Source organism: Myxocyprinus asiaticus, chromosome 17 (genome assembly GCF_019703515.2).
Source record: "Myxocyprinus asiaticus isolate MX2 ecotype Aquarium Trade chromosome 17, UBuf_Myxa_2, whole genome shotgun sequence".
NCBI lineage: Eukaryota > Metazoa > Chordata > Actinopteri > Cypriniformes > Catostomidae > Myxocyprinus > Myxocyprinus asiaticus.
Window position 1 is genome coordinate 45,460,001 of NC_059360.1, and position 14,904 is coordinate 45,474,904.

Sequence of the window (14,904 nt, forward strand, 5' to 3'; positions counted from 1 at the left end):
GCTGCTTCAGGGCCTGGACCTCTTGCCATCATCTAGGAAAAATTAATTCCCAAGATTTTTAAGATATCCTACAGGAAAATGTCAGGGTGGATGTGTGACAGCTGAAGCTCAGTAAAAGTTGGGTGATGCAGCAGAAAATTACCCTAATCATCGAAGTAAGTCCACTACAGAATGGCCTCAAAAAAAGAAAATCCACCTTTACGAGTGCCACAGTCAGAGCCCAGACCTTAACCCAATAGAGATGCTGTGGACTGACCTCAAGAGAGCCGTTTACACCAGACATCCTAAAAATATGGCTCAGCGGAAACAGTTCTGTAAGGAAGAATGATCCAAAATTCCTTCTGAACTTTGAGCTGGTCTAATCCGCAGCTACCGGAAGCGCTTGGTTGAGGTTTTTGCTGCCAAAGGAGGATCGACCAGTTATTAAATCCAAGGGTTTACTTACTTTTTCCATAGCACTGTGAATGTTTAATGGGATGTGTTCAATAAAGACATGAAAGATTATAACTGGTGTTGTGTTTGTCTTGTGACTTTGATGAAGATGTGATCACATTTAATGACCAAATAATGCAGAAAACCAGCTAATTCCAAAGGGTTCACATACTTTTTCTTGCCACTGCACTTTGCTGGTGATCGTAAAATACATGCTTTTGAGTATGTAGTATGAAAGTATGCCAGTATTTCTTCAAATGATGAAGAACAGTATTATAAACAGGCACGTATCTCTAGACGTGCAATGCAGTCGAGTGCAATTCCAACATTTAAAGAGCCAATTCAAGTGTCTAGATTACAGTGGTTGAGTGATGTTGTGCAGTCCAGTAAAGTATGATAGATAGATAGAGGTAGTCAGCTGAATCGTCCACAGCCCTGTGAAAATTGCAATCAGCACCTAATTGGCATAATTCCTCTAGTAAATCGTGTTCTAAAGCAACACATGCACATAATCAAATCAAATCACTTTTATTGTCACACAACCATATACACAAGTGCAATAGTGTGTGAAATTCTTGGGTGCAGTTCCAAGGAACATAGCATTCGTGACAGTGATGAGACATATACCAATCTACAATAAACATCAAATTTACACAATACAATTTAAACACAGTATACAAATAATAACATACAATGTACATTATACAATACACACAATATAGAATACACATTACACAATAGAAAAAATAGTATATATAGTATATATAAAATGTACAGTAGGTTATATTGTACTTATTGACATTCAGGCTGTCGGTTGATAGTCAGTTGCCAGTGTGTTGTTAAGAGAGAATATAATAATTTATGACAGTCCGGTGTGAGATAATAAGATTAATAAAGTGCAGTGCTGATGAATATTGATCGTGAGAGATCAAGAGTTCAAAAGTCTGATTGCTTGGGGGAAGAAGCTGTCATGAAGTCGGCTGGTGCTGGTCCTGATGCTGCGATACCGCCTGCCTGATGGTAGCAGTGAGAGCAGCCCATGGCTCGGGTGGCTGGAGTCTCTGATGATCCTCCGAGCTTTTTTCACACACCGCCTTGTATATACAGGTGCATCTCAATAAATTAGAATGTCGTGGAAAAGTTCATTTATTTCAGTAATTCAACTCAAATTGTGAAACTCGTGTATTAAATAAATTCAATGCACACAGACTGAAGTAGTTTAAGTCTTTGGTTCTTTTAATTGTGATGATTTTGGCTCACATTTAACAAAAACCCACCAATTCACTATCTCAAAAAATTAGAATACATCATAAGACCAATAAAAAAAACATTTTTAGTGAATTGTTGGCCTTCTGGAAAGTATGTTCATTTACTGTATATGTACTCAATACTTGGTAGGGGCTCCTTTTGCTTTAATTACTGCCTCAATTCGGCGTGGCATGGAGGTGATCAGTTTGTGGCACTGCTGAGGTGGTATAGAAGCCCAGGTTTCTTTGACAGTGGCCTTCAGCTCATCTGCATTTTTTGGTCTCTTGTTTCTCATTTTCCTCTTGACAATACCCCATAGATTCTCTATGGGGTTCAGGTCTGGTGAGTTTGCTGGCCAGTCAAGCACACCAACACCATGGTCATTTAACCAACTTTTGGTGCTTTTGGCAGTGTGGGCAGGTGCCAAATCCTGCTGGAAAATGAAATCAGCATCTTTAAAAAGCTGGTCAGCAGAAGGAAGCATGAAGTGCTCCAAAATTTCTTGGTAAACGGGTGCAGTGACTTTGGTTTTCAAAAAACACAATGGACCAGCACCAGCAGATGACATTGCACCTCAAATCATCACAGACTGTGGAAACTTAACACTGGACTTCAAGCAACTTGGGCTATGAGCTTCTCCACCCTTCCTCCAGACTCTAGGACCTTGGTTTCCAAATGAAATACAAAACTTGCTCTCATCTGAAAAGAGGACTTTGGAACACTGGGCAACAGTCCAGTTCTTCTTCTCCTTAGCCCAGGTAAGACGCCTCTGACGTTGTCTGTGGTTCAGGAGTGGCTTAACAAGAGGAATACGACAACTGTAGTGTCTGTGTGTGGTGGCTCTTGATGCCTTGACCCCAGCCTCAGTCCATTCCTTGTGAAGTTCACCCAAATGCTTGAATCGATTTTGCTTGACAATCATAAGGCTGCGGTTCTCTTGGTTGGTTGTGCATCTTTTTCTTCCACACTTTTTCCTTCCACTCAACTTTCTGTTAACATGCTTGGATACAGCACTCTGTGAACAGCCAGCTTCTTTGGCAATGATTGTTTGTGGCTTACCCTCCTTGTGAAGGGTGTCAATGATTGTTTTCTTGACAACTGTCAGATCAGCAGTCTTCCCCATGATTGTGTAGCCTAGTGAACCAAACTGAGAGACCATTTTGAAGGCTCAGGAAACCTTTGCAGGTGTTTTGAGTTGATTAGCTGATTGGCATGTCACCATATTCTAATTTTTTGAGATAGTGAATTGGTGGGTTTTTGTTAAATGTGAGCCAAAATCATCACAATTAAAAGAACCAAAGACTTAAACTACTTCAGTCTGTGTGCATTGAATTTATTTAATACACGAGTTTCACAATTTGAGTTGAATTACTGAAATAAATGATCTTTTCCACGACATTCTAATTTATTGAGATGCACCTGTATGTCCTGGAGGGAGGGAAGCTCACCTCCGATGATGTGTCTGGCAGTTCGCACCACCCTTTGCAGGGCTTTGCGTTTGTGGGTGGTGCTATTGCCGTACCAGGCGGAGATGCAGCCAGTCAGGATGCTCTCTACAATGCTGGTGTAGAACCGTGTGAGGATGTGGCGGTTCATTCCAAACTTCCTCAGCCATCTCAGGAAGAAGAGGCACTGATGAGCCTCAGTGACAACAGCCTCAGTGTGGACCGACCATGTGAGTTCCTCAGTGATGTGGACACCCAGGAACTTGAAGCTGCTGACTCTCTCCACTGGTGCTCCATTGATGGTGATGGGGCTGCGTTCTCTTTCTCTTCTTCTGAAGTCCACCACAAGCTCCTTTGTCTTGCTGACGTTGAGGGAGAGGTTGTGCTCCTGACACCAGTGTGTCAGAGTGTGCACCTCCTCTCTGTAGGCTGTTTCATCATTGTCAGTGATCAGACCTATAACTTCAGAAGTATTAAACATATCTTACTATCCTTTTAGATTGTGGTTCAGAACAAACTTTTATTTTAATTTATTTTATTTCATTTTTAAGACCCTATATGTATAAATTATAGAGATCTGGGGCTCTCAATGTGGTTCCATCCAAAACATTTGAAGTTTTACTCATTTTCAATGGTCGAAAACCAGATGTGGGTCAAATGGTTTTTCTTGTCCAACAAAACAAAATGATTTCAGTACAAATAATGTTGAAACCAAAAATGTACCTTTATTTATTCACATAAAAACAATGTCAAAATCTCAATCTCCAAAAAATATAGAAATAGAAGAATTAAAATGGAAAATCTTTCTCTTCCAGGAAAACAGACCAAAAATCTTGTACTATAGAAATTTATGGCCAATAAAATGAATCAGAATGTGGCTAGAGTTTATTTTGAATGTGTTTTCATTGCTTTCGGCCATAGTACAAGCTGTACAGCATGGTTTTGCGGGGCTATGATGCAAACTAAAGGCTATCGGCTATGTACTGTAAATAAAGAACTAACCCTTTGATATGTCCCACCCCAACTTCCTGCTTCAATAGTAAATATGTCAGCACAGCAAAGAAAACTGCCCTCAACACAATTCAAAGAGGTCTTATGAGATACATACCTTCAGAAGAACACGTAGAAAAGAGCTGGCGAACCAGCATGTCATAACGTTGTCTGTGATTGAGTTTGAGATGTTGATCTAAACTTCTCTTCTCCTCCTCTAGTTGAGTTACTCTGGCACGTAGAGCTGTGATCTCAACCATCATTTCCCGACAAACTTCTGCCACCTGTGATTACATGTGTTTACTGACCATGCTGTGAAGAACTGTGGTACAATTTGAACAAATTACGTTATACTGCCTACACACTCATACCTTTGTATAGGGGTCACTTGCTTGCAGGTTTTTTGCTTCAAGCTCTTTAACATCCTGCAGATAAAGACTGTTAACAGTTGAGATGCATGCTAGTCTCAGTCCTCTCACTGACTGACTGATGCATATTGCACACAAAATGTTTAAAACTGGCAGTACAACCGTTTGTGGCAACTGCAACACATTACATTCATTAAACACCTTAATTTTGTGTGTTTTTGAGATGCTGGTCAATTATTGTGATATCATCCATTTCATATTACACGCCCCTAAACGGCATGTAAAACATATTTACTATGATTAATCACTTTACATGTCATTCAGACGGTCTCTTCCTGTTTAAGTAGCTGGTTCTCGGCCAGAATTAGCTGCAAAGTGGACCAGACTTTATGCCGATAGTCACAATTCTATTACAAGCAGTCCAAAGGGTTAAGTAGATGGATTTCTATACCTGTTCTCTCCGGTAGGAGTAGTTGTCCCTGCTGTTGAAGGATTTGCTTGTATAACTGTGAGTATCGCTGGAAGATGCGCAAGCTAGATCAGTCAAACACTCCTGCAGATGAGCTTTGGAGAATGTCACCTAAAACATTCAAATATTTACAGTACATATCACCAACACAAATAGCTTATCAATTAGAATCTGCAACTTTTTTACCCAGTTTCTAGGATAATTTTGGAGGGAAATCCGTGGAATGAATTGAAACATGGTAGAATTTTTATAAGGATTAATAGTTATTATTATTAGGATTTATTTATTCATTTATTTATTATTAATTCATGTTGATCTAAAATAGCAATACATATAACAAATACATTAATATAATATTGATATAATACAAATATTTTTATATAATATTTACCTTTACTTAAATATGTTTTATTAGGATTATTGATAGTTAAAAGCATAATCAAATTAGGCTAAATATTAAGAATGTGTAACATTATGTATTACTTGGATTCAAATTCTGCAGAAATATTCCTCTTACCTACTTATCAGGTATTTCAGAGTTCTGTCATTATATTATGTCTATTCATTACAACATCAACGTTCATCAACTGCTGGATGAAATTCTCCATTATCTGCGGTCCTTTTTTCCTACAAATCTACAAGCCATGTAAAAACAGCAGAGGAAGACAGATATATGAACAAAACACTCGGTAAGGGCAATTTTTATTTGTATTTTTTTCGTAAAAAAATAAAAAATAAATTGTGTTCTTATCGTAGATAAAGTGAGCTAAGGTGATTTTTTTCTGCTGTCTGGTCTGGTTAGTAGTTCAGATTTTTACTTGTCCTGCCAACATTTTCACTGGTTCCACCACAAAAAATTATTATTTATTATTTAAAAAATAATGTACATTTTTAAATATTTTTATAATATACATTTTTAATAATATTAAAAAATATTTTTTTTTTTTTATTTTTTTTGTTTATGCATCAGTAACATTTACATTTTTTGCTACATTTTTCATATTCTTTTTAAATTCCCATTAATATCTTGAAATTATATACCTTAGCATACACTTTAGCTTAAATTCATATTCAAACTTTTGCAGGAAAACGATGGGATATGATGAAAAACATCACTATTTTGAGGTATTTAAACCAGCGGAATTTGCAATAAAGTTCAATGTACATCACATTAGAGCAAATCTCTAAGTTTGCAAGGCAGAAAACCAATAAGATCTATCAACTGGCCCAAAACTCTCTCACACTGGCCCGGGTCCATCAGGTCATCCAAATGTCAAATAACATTTGATCCCAGTGTTTAGTTCTCTGGGATTCACAGAACTGAGTGTGGTGAGGATAACTGGCTTCACAATGGCAGCCTGCAGAGAGAATGAGGCTGAGCGCCCGTTCTCCTATGATGCTCTTTGATCTTCTGTGGGTACCTGCAGGAGCAGAGGCTTATGGGTACTTGTGGGGAGCCCGGAGTCATGCTGCGTGCGATCTGACATCACAAGAGTCACAGCTAATCCTCTTCTTAACGGCTCGGATCATGTCACAATCTGATCTCCAATAGTCACAGTAACTGCAACACACACAGCAAAAATATCAGCCACTGTTTGATTTGAAATTTATGCCTGAGATATCAAACTAAAGAAGGTTTACATTTTTTTTTAAGAAAATGTGAGTGGTAGTGGCTTGCCCCTGCAAAACTCGTGTTGCTATGTAGTTGCAAGGATATTTTGGCTGGTTGCCAGGTGGTTCCTTACTGGCCTAGGTCAAAAAATGGTATCCCAGAACTTGATTCAAACATGGACAGTAGTTCCACATTTTTGAACTGAGTTTTCTTAAATTAAAATAACCATGTAATCAACAAAATTTCACATGTCAAAATAACTCAAATGCAACTATTTTAGTGATATGCTAGCTGCTAGTGACAGTAAATTGTAGTATACTAAATACATGTTGGTGAGAAGCACTACAGTGCAACTAGGTCAAGTATGCTATGGTTAGCACGGCAAGTGCTCAATAGATAAAGCAATATGTAGAATACTCAAAATATATTGGCCTTCACCATGATTGTAACCCCCATAACTACAAAATTACTGAAATTATTTTCATTCTCAACATAATAAAACATTAAACACTAACAAGTCACCCCTTTTATATTCATCTTACACAAAAACACATAAAATAACACTTAAAGGATTAGCTCACCCCAAAATGAAAATTCAGTCATTGTTTATTCACCTCTGTGTAGTTAGAACCCTATATGACTTTCTTTCTTTTTCTTAACACAAAGGGAGGAATTGTGTAAAAATGTTGTGCTCAGTGATGTCATAAAATGGCAGTTTATAGTGACCACCTCTTCAAACTTCAAAAGAATGCAAAATTATAATTCAGAAGTCTAATAAATTATTCCATGAGACTCATGATTGTTATGAAAGCATATGATAAGGTTTGGTGAGAAACACTGACCACTGATCTCCTGTGCGCGGTCATGATAGGGCATGAGAGCAACAGTTCTAAAACAGCATCTAAAAACAGGTCCTCCACAGCGATAGTGACAACAGAACACAACACAGCTGCACAAATTACAGAGAACAGAATTTACTAAACATGACTGAAGAGTTTGAAGTTGAAGAATTGATGCATTTCTATGCCCAGCCTTATTTTTTGAAACGGAGTATTCGGATATCAAACAGAAACATGGAGGAGGCTACAGGCAGCCACAGTCACACCGTGTCCTAACCTGACGACAAACAACATGTGATAAAAGGTATATTTTCTATGGTAATCAGGGTTTTTGTCCTAACCAGCAATGAAGAGAGACGCTACATTCTATTATAATACTCTAATATTTCGAAACTCTTCAGACATGTTTAGAAAGTTCTGTTCTCTGGTTTGTGTGCAGCTGTGTTTTATGTCATCACTGAACACAATTTTTTTTCACAATTTCTCCCTTTGTGTTAAAGAAAGTCATATGGGGTTATTAACATTTACTCCCTCTATCAAGTCCCATGCAAAGCATGCTAAGAACTAGAAATCCTCTGCCCAGTTTCAGTAAACCAAACTAAAATATTCATGTTGTCCCAGCACAAATGGATTAAGTAAAGCTGACAAATAACTTTTTTGGGTTACATGAACGTTTGAGGAATATGAACATAAGAGGATTGAATAAAACTGATGATAGTGAAAGTTCATTTTTTTTTGAGTGTGGTATTAGTACTTCTTCCAATGTAAATCTATGAGCAATAATAACAGTGATACTTTTTATAGCAAACACCACTAATAAATTGCCTAATAAAGGTGGATAAATGGAAAACATGATTTCCGTCCCACTAAATGACATTGTGAACTACAGTATGTTTAACTATGTATAGGTACGCAGAGGTTAGCCAGTCATCAAAAAGATAAATTAAAGCTAAAGTAAGACTTTTTGGTGCAAGACACCTTTACTAACTTTATTAATGGACTTTAAGGGGGGAAATCCCTCAAAAGTGTACAATATGGCTCCTTTAACCGTCAGAGACCCAATCATTGACATCTATATTTTTTCTTTTTTCCTCCTTGAAAGTGCGTTTAGTAAGACACTGATTATAAAAATCTAGGTTTTTAAGCATATTTTGTTTTGGGGGGAATTTTGTATGACGTTAGCAAACAATAGTATTCAACAGGAAAATCTTGATTTTTGAGCATACTTTTTTTTACGGTAAATTTTGTGGGAATTTAGCAAGCTGTGACATTCAATGTGCAATTTTTTTTCCACAAAAACTATTGTTGTGATAAAGTTCAGAGTGTCAGCTGTTTTTTGTATTTTTTTTTTTTTTACCAAAAAAAAACAACAAAACATTTTATTATTTGCTTTAAACAAACATTGCAGTTCTGATACACTGTGTCTCTGAGGGTTAAGGATTTAGATACATGATAAATTGCCAACTGATGATAAATTAATAAAGAGACCACAATACTTCATAATAAATACCAGGGAAGTTCATGTACTTTACCTGCCATGTTTTGATGTCAACCTCTGCTGCTCCCGGAGGTGGTTGAACAGACTGATTCTGAGACAGTACAAGCTCATATTCCTTCTCTTTACCCATGTGCTGGGCCAGAGCTTGCATACTGGGAAAGTAAACCTGCGTTCTACAACACAAGATCATGGGTCACAGCATGGGTCCATACAACTAATTTGAAAGGTTGACAGCATACACTATCACATAAAAAGTCAAAATGAATTCAATTGAAATCCTTAACAATTACCAAAGAGTGTGTTTGGTAATGATGAAATGTTCTTACCCTGTAAAGTTGTAAGATGTTTTTAAAAATTGTAGGGGTGTTTATTTTCTCCAAACCCCGCAGTCGTTGAGTCCAGCTCTCTTTGAAAACTTCCATTTGTTTCCAAAGCAGTAAGCATCCTCGCTGGATCATCAGGGATCATATGGGGTCTTGAATTTTAGACATATTACACATCATACACACATCCATTTTTTCCCCTACATCTCCCATGTTATCTTTAGAGTCCTGATTACAACACAGAGATAAATATGCTGCATTAAAAAGCAGATAACTTAAAGGTGACATGAGCACAATACTTCCTGCATTGCTGTTTTTGTATTACTCCTGATTTCCTGAAGTCATTTTGGATAAAAGCTTCAACTAAATAAGTGTAAAATGTAAACTTCTTTCCCAGACTCAACAGCTTTGTTGGAGTCTCCTGTGCTTTGTAGTTGAAGTGGTCCTGCATCTCATCCACTACTGAGCACATCATCAATGATCAGAGATACGTCCAGTATTGCCCCTTTAGCCTCCATTCTTCATCGGTCATTCAGATCACACAAACAGAGTTACAAAAATGCAAAACATATTTGATCATGCTATTATGAAGCAGAGAATTGTTTGGAAGGCGAATCATAAGACTTTATGCAGTAATGAAGGTTAAAGAGGAGTACACACCTGCATGTAATACTCAATTGGTTGGACGTCCTATATGATCAAGGGGTGTGATCCATGGATACCAATTTTGGTCCTGAGAACACAAACGAAAAAGTTTTCCAAGTATTTTTCCCATTCCCTATATGGATTTTATATTAAAATCCTCCATAAAAAAGTTCTAAGTCATGAACCAAACCAACCAGCTGAATCACAATATTACAAACTTTGATTCAACCCTTAAATGCATGGGAATTTTGCCAAATACTCTTACATATTTGGGTCTTTAGGTTTTTAGAGATCTGGCACATATATATCTATCTATCACATATGGATCTTCAAAATGCCCAGATAGTGTCAAATTTTCAAGACAATTAGAAAATAATTAAATAAAATATATTTTGATGTTTTTTTTTGTTGTTGTTTTTTCACATATCAAAGAGATAATGCAGCAAATCAGGGCAAATCTAGAACAGGACTCATTACTTTCAAACTGAAATTTCCTGAGATGCAACTGACTGTCAAACACATACTGAACAGCACATAACATATAATCTACACATAAGCTACACATAAGTACTTTCTCAGGCACTTTTTGAGTCTAAATAGATGCACAACTTACATTATTTCAGTAGTACACCCAAATGACATACCATACTGTTCATGTGTTAAACTTGCTATAGTTTACTTCCATGTTGTTTCTTCATCAAATAGCAATGTCAAATGTAAATCAAGTCAATCACTGAAACAACAGCGCAGCCTTGAGTAAGAAATTACATGTATCTTATATATGTGTACACGCATATGGGATACTGATAAATCACCATTGTTGTTAATTCATTGTCACACATAAAATCAATGTAAATCAGAATCAATGATATGGTATTTATTTGTATGAATATAGTACTCATCCCTCTTGAATTAAACAAAGAAATTGATATCCTGTGATATTAAACTTATATAGAAAAAACGGACACTCTTATATACCTAGGATCTCTAATGACCCTATACACTTTTGGTACTTAAACCATTATAAAATATTTTTTGTTGTTGTTGCAGTTTTGGCTTTTGTGTGTGTGTTACACTATTTATAGAGAGAGAAAGAGAGATTGAGGAATACTAAAGAGGTGTGGGCACAACTGTGGGTCACTAAAGACCCGAGGTATGCGTTTAAGGGTTAAAGACTGTGTACTTACTGTCTTTAATAAGGGAATGAACTACAATCCCTTGAAGCATTGAAGCAATGTAGCAATAAATAGGATGGAAAAATATAAAACTATTGATTTAAAGTTGTTAATTCTATTTATAGAAACAATATATTTACGTATTTACGCAATTTATCATGCCCTCGACCTATAAGAACTTTAACGTGTTATTTTTCATATAATTGCAATTAATTTAGATTAATTGACCGGCAGAACATGTAATTAATTCAATTAAAAACTTTAATCGATTGACAGCCCTAATTTAAAATATATTGCAAAATATTCAGATATTTACAAATATTTAAGTAGTTTGTTAGTGTAGGGAGTGCATCATGGGAGTGGGCGGTCGCTGCAGAGCTCTTTTGGCGTGCTTTATTTGCCGTGATTCTATGATTGGTGGATTTTCCCCTCAAGATTGTTGTGCAGTTTTTCACTAGGAATTCCGCTATTAAACACGTTTTATTTTAAGTAAGTTGAAATAATGTGGACTGAAGGCTTCAACAGATGCATATACTGTCGATTTAAAACCTTGGAGCTCACGGTAGGTCTATCTTTAAAAGTTTAGAGGTTATTGTTAAACATTGACTCCCCTATGGAGAAAATGTATGGGATTTTTACTGTACTTCCGTAACCAGACTGTTGTACCAATGCAGATTCCGTGCAGCTCCGGTCATTCCTCACCTGAAGGCATTCTGGATCTAGTGGTTGAAGAACAAAGAAAAAACTGGCTCCTCCCGCTACACTGTCACTCATGCTCGGGAGGGCGTGGCTCATGTTTTCAGTCATGCTTTGATAGGCTGAGATGTTTCCAGAGGAGATGAACGCTTCCCTTGTGGAGAGACAAAACAGGAAACACCATGTTTTGATGCTGAAGCTACTCTGAAAAGACTTTTGGACCCCACTGTAACTAGGTATCTCATTTCTCTTAACCCAGAAGAAAGCTGAAGTAAAAGTGACACATCTTACCTCACTCTCCCCTACCTGATCATGTACCGCACTGCAGTATCAAAGCGCAGGAAGAGAACTTCCCTGTGTAGCTGCAGGATCCGCCCGACAGCCTCTGAACTTCTGGGCTCATGTAGAGAGTCAATCTGTTGCTGGAAGTCCCACAGTTCATCCCCTTTGGACAAACATCAAAGCATAAGGACACTAACACTGCTGGAAGTGGTTTTCATGCTGGAAATGAGCCACACAGAAATATTGAATACCGATGCTCTCAGATCCGCTCCAGTCGCAGTAAGTTTTTGAGTGCTGTTGGGATTGAAGGACATGTTTGGATTGTGAAGAGCTGATATTATCTGCAGTGTGTTTTGAAGAGCTTGGTAACATTCCTGTAATAAGAACATCTATTACTCTTATGGTGCATTCAAGTCATGTCAGAATTATCGTATTTACGAGTTAAGCGCACATGAACGTGACCACAAAGTCGTGATGACGATGGGAAACTCTGGATTTTCTTTGAGCCCCGACTTTCCAAGTTGGGAGCGTGTTGATTTAAGAATCATGCCAGAAGCAAATTGTTATTGGAAATAATTAATTTTACCTGAGGATTTGACTGTGCAGTTTAGTTTGCATGCATTTTTTTGTACAGTTAATGAAGAATGACGATAAAACCTGCCAGAAAATGAGACTCATTTAGCTGGTTTATGCAGTGACAAATGTATGCAAAAAAACTACATTTCCAAAAAGTTTACAAAAAACTACATTTCCCACTCATCCTGCCCATTACATTTTGAACTGTTGCCTTCTGGCTGAGGCTTCAGAGCTCTGAGCACCAGAACCGTCAAGCACAGGAACAGTTTTTTCCATCAGGCTATCCATCTCATGAACAGTTAAAACAACCCCATTGAGCAATAACTATGTGCAATACACAGTTTAGTCTTTTTTATATTTATTTAACACATCCAACCTCTTCTGCCATTTCATTCCTCTGGGAAAAAAAACAAACATTTGCACTGTACATAACAGATTTGCATTTGCACTGTACATAACAGATAACAGATTTGTATTAGATTTTACTACGTATGTGTATGTGTGTATGTATGTATGTGTTTAACTATTTTTTATTTTTTATTATAATCTATGTCTTGCTGCTGTTTTTGTATTGTTTTTGTATTGTTGTACACTGGAAGCTCCTGTCACCAGACAAATTCCTTGAATGTGTAAGCATACTTGTCAATAAAGCTGATTCTGATTCTATGTCCAAAAAACATGGTATTACCATGGTACATGTCCAAAAAAAATTTATTACCATGGTACTATGTCCAAAAAACATGGTAGTACCATTGTACATGTCCAAAAACATGGTTTTACCATGGCACTATGTCCAAAAATCATGGTATTACCATTGTACATGTCCAAAAACATGGTGTTACCATAGTACTATGTCCAAAAAACATGGTATTATCATGGTACATGTCCAAAAAACATGGAATAACCATTGTGCTATGTCCAAAATACATGGTATTACCATTGTACATATCTAAAAACATGGTAGTACCATGGCACTATAGCCAAAAATATGGTATTATCATGGTACATGTCCAAAAAAACATGGAATTACCAGGGTACTATGTAAAAAAAACTGTATTATCATGGTAGATGTCTAAAAAACATGTTATTACCATTGTACATGACCAAAAACCATGGTATTGCCATTGTACATGTACAAAAAACATGGTATTACCATTGTACATGTCCAAAACATGGTATTATCATGGTACTATGTCCAAAAAAACATGGTATTATCATGGTACATGTCCAAATAACCTGGAATTACCATGGTACTATGTCCAAAAACCATGGTATTACCATGGTACATGTCCTAAAAATTTTTATTACCATTGTACATGTCCAAAAACATGGTATACCGTTGTACATGTCCAAATACATGGTTTTACCATGGTACTATCTCCAAAAAACATGGTATTACCATTGTACATGTCCAAAAACATAGTTTTACCATTGTTCATGTTAAAAAAAAACATGAAATTACCATGGTACATGTCCAAAAACATGGTGTTACCACGGTACAATGTCCAAAAAACATGGTATTATCATGGTACATGTCCAAAAAACATGGAGTAACCATAGTGTTATGTCCAAAATACATGGTATTACCATTGTACATGTCCAAAGAACTTGGAATTACCATGGTACTATGTACAACAAACATGGTATACCATTGTACATGTCCAAAAACATGTTATTACCATTGTACATGTCTAAAAACAAGGTATTAGCATGGTACATGTCCAAAAACATGGTTTAACCATTGTACATGTCTGAAAACATGGTATTAGCATGGTACATGTCCAAATAACATAATATTAACCCTGTACATGTCCAAAAACAAGTTATTACCATTGTACATGTCCAAAAACATGGAATTACCATTGTACATGTCCAAAAACAAGTTATTACCATTGTACATGTCCAAAAACATGGAATTACCATTGTACATGTCCAAAAACATGTTATTACCATTGTACATGTCCAAAAACATGGAATTACCATTGTACATGTCCAAAAACATGGAATTACCATTGTACATGTCTAAAAACATGGTATTAGCATTGTACATGTCCAAAAAAACATCATATTAACCTTATACATGTCCAGAAAACATGGCATTATCATGGTATTATGTCCAAAAAACTATGATATTTCTACGGTATATTACCAAAAAAACATATCATGAAACTATGTCCAAACAACATGGTAACAACATCATGCAAAAACATGTAAAAAATAAATAAATAAACAAAAAAACAAGGTTAATATCATTGTGCATGTCCAAAGAACATGGTATTACCATGGTACATTTAAAAAACATTATT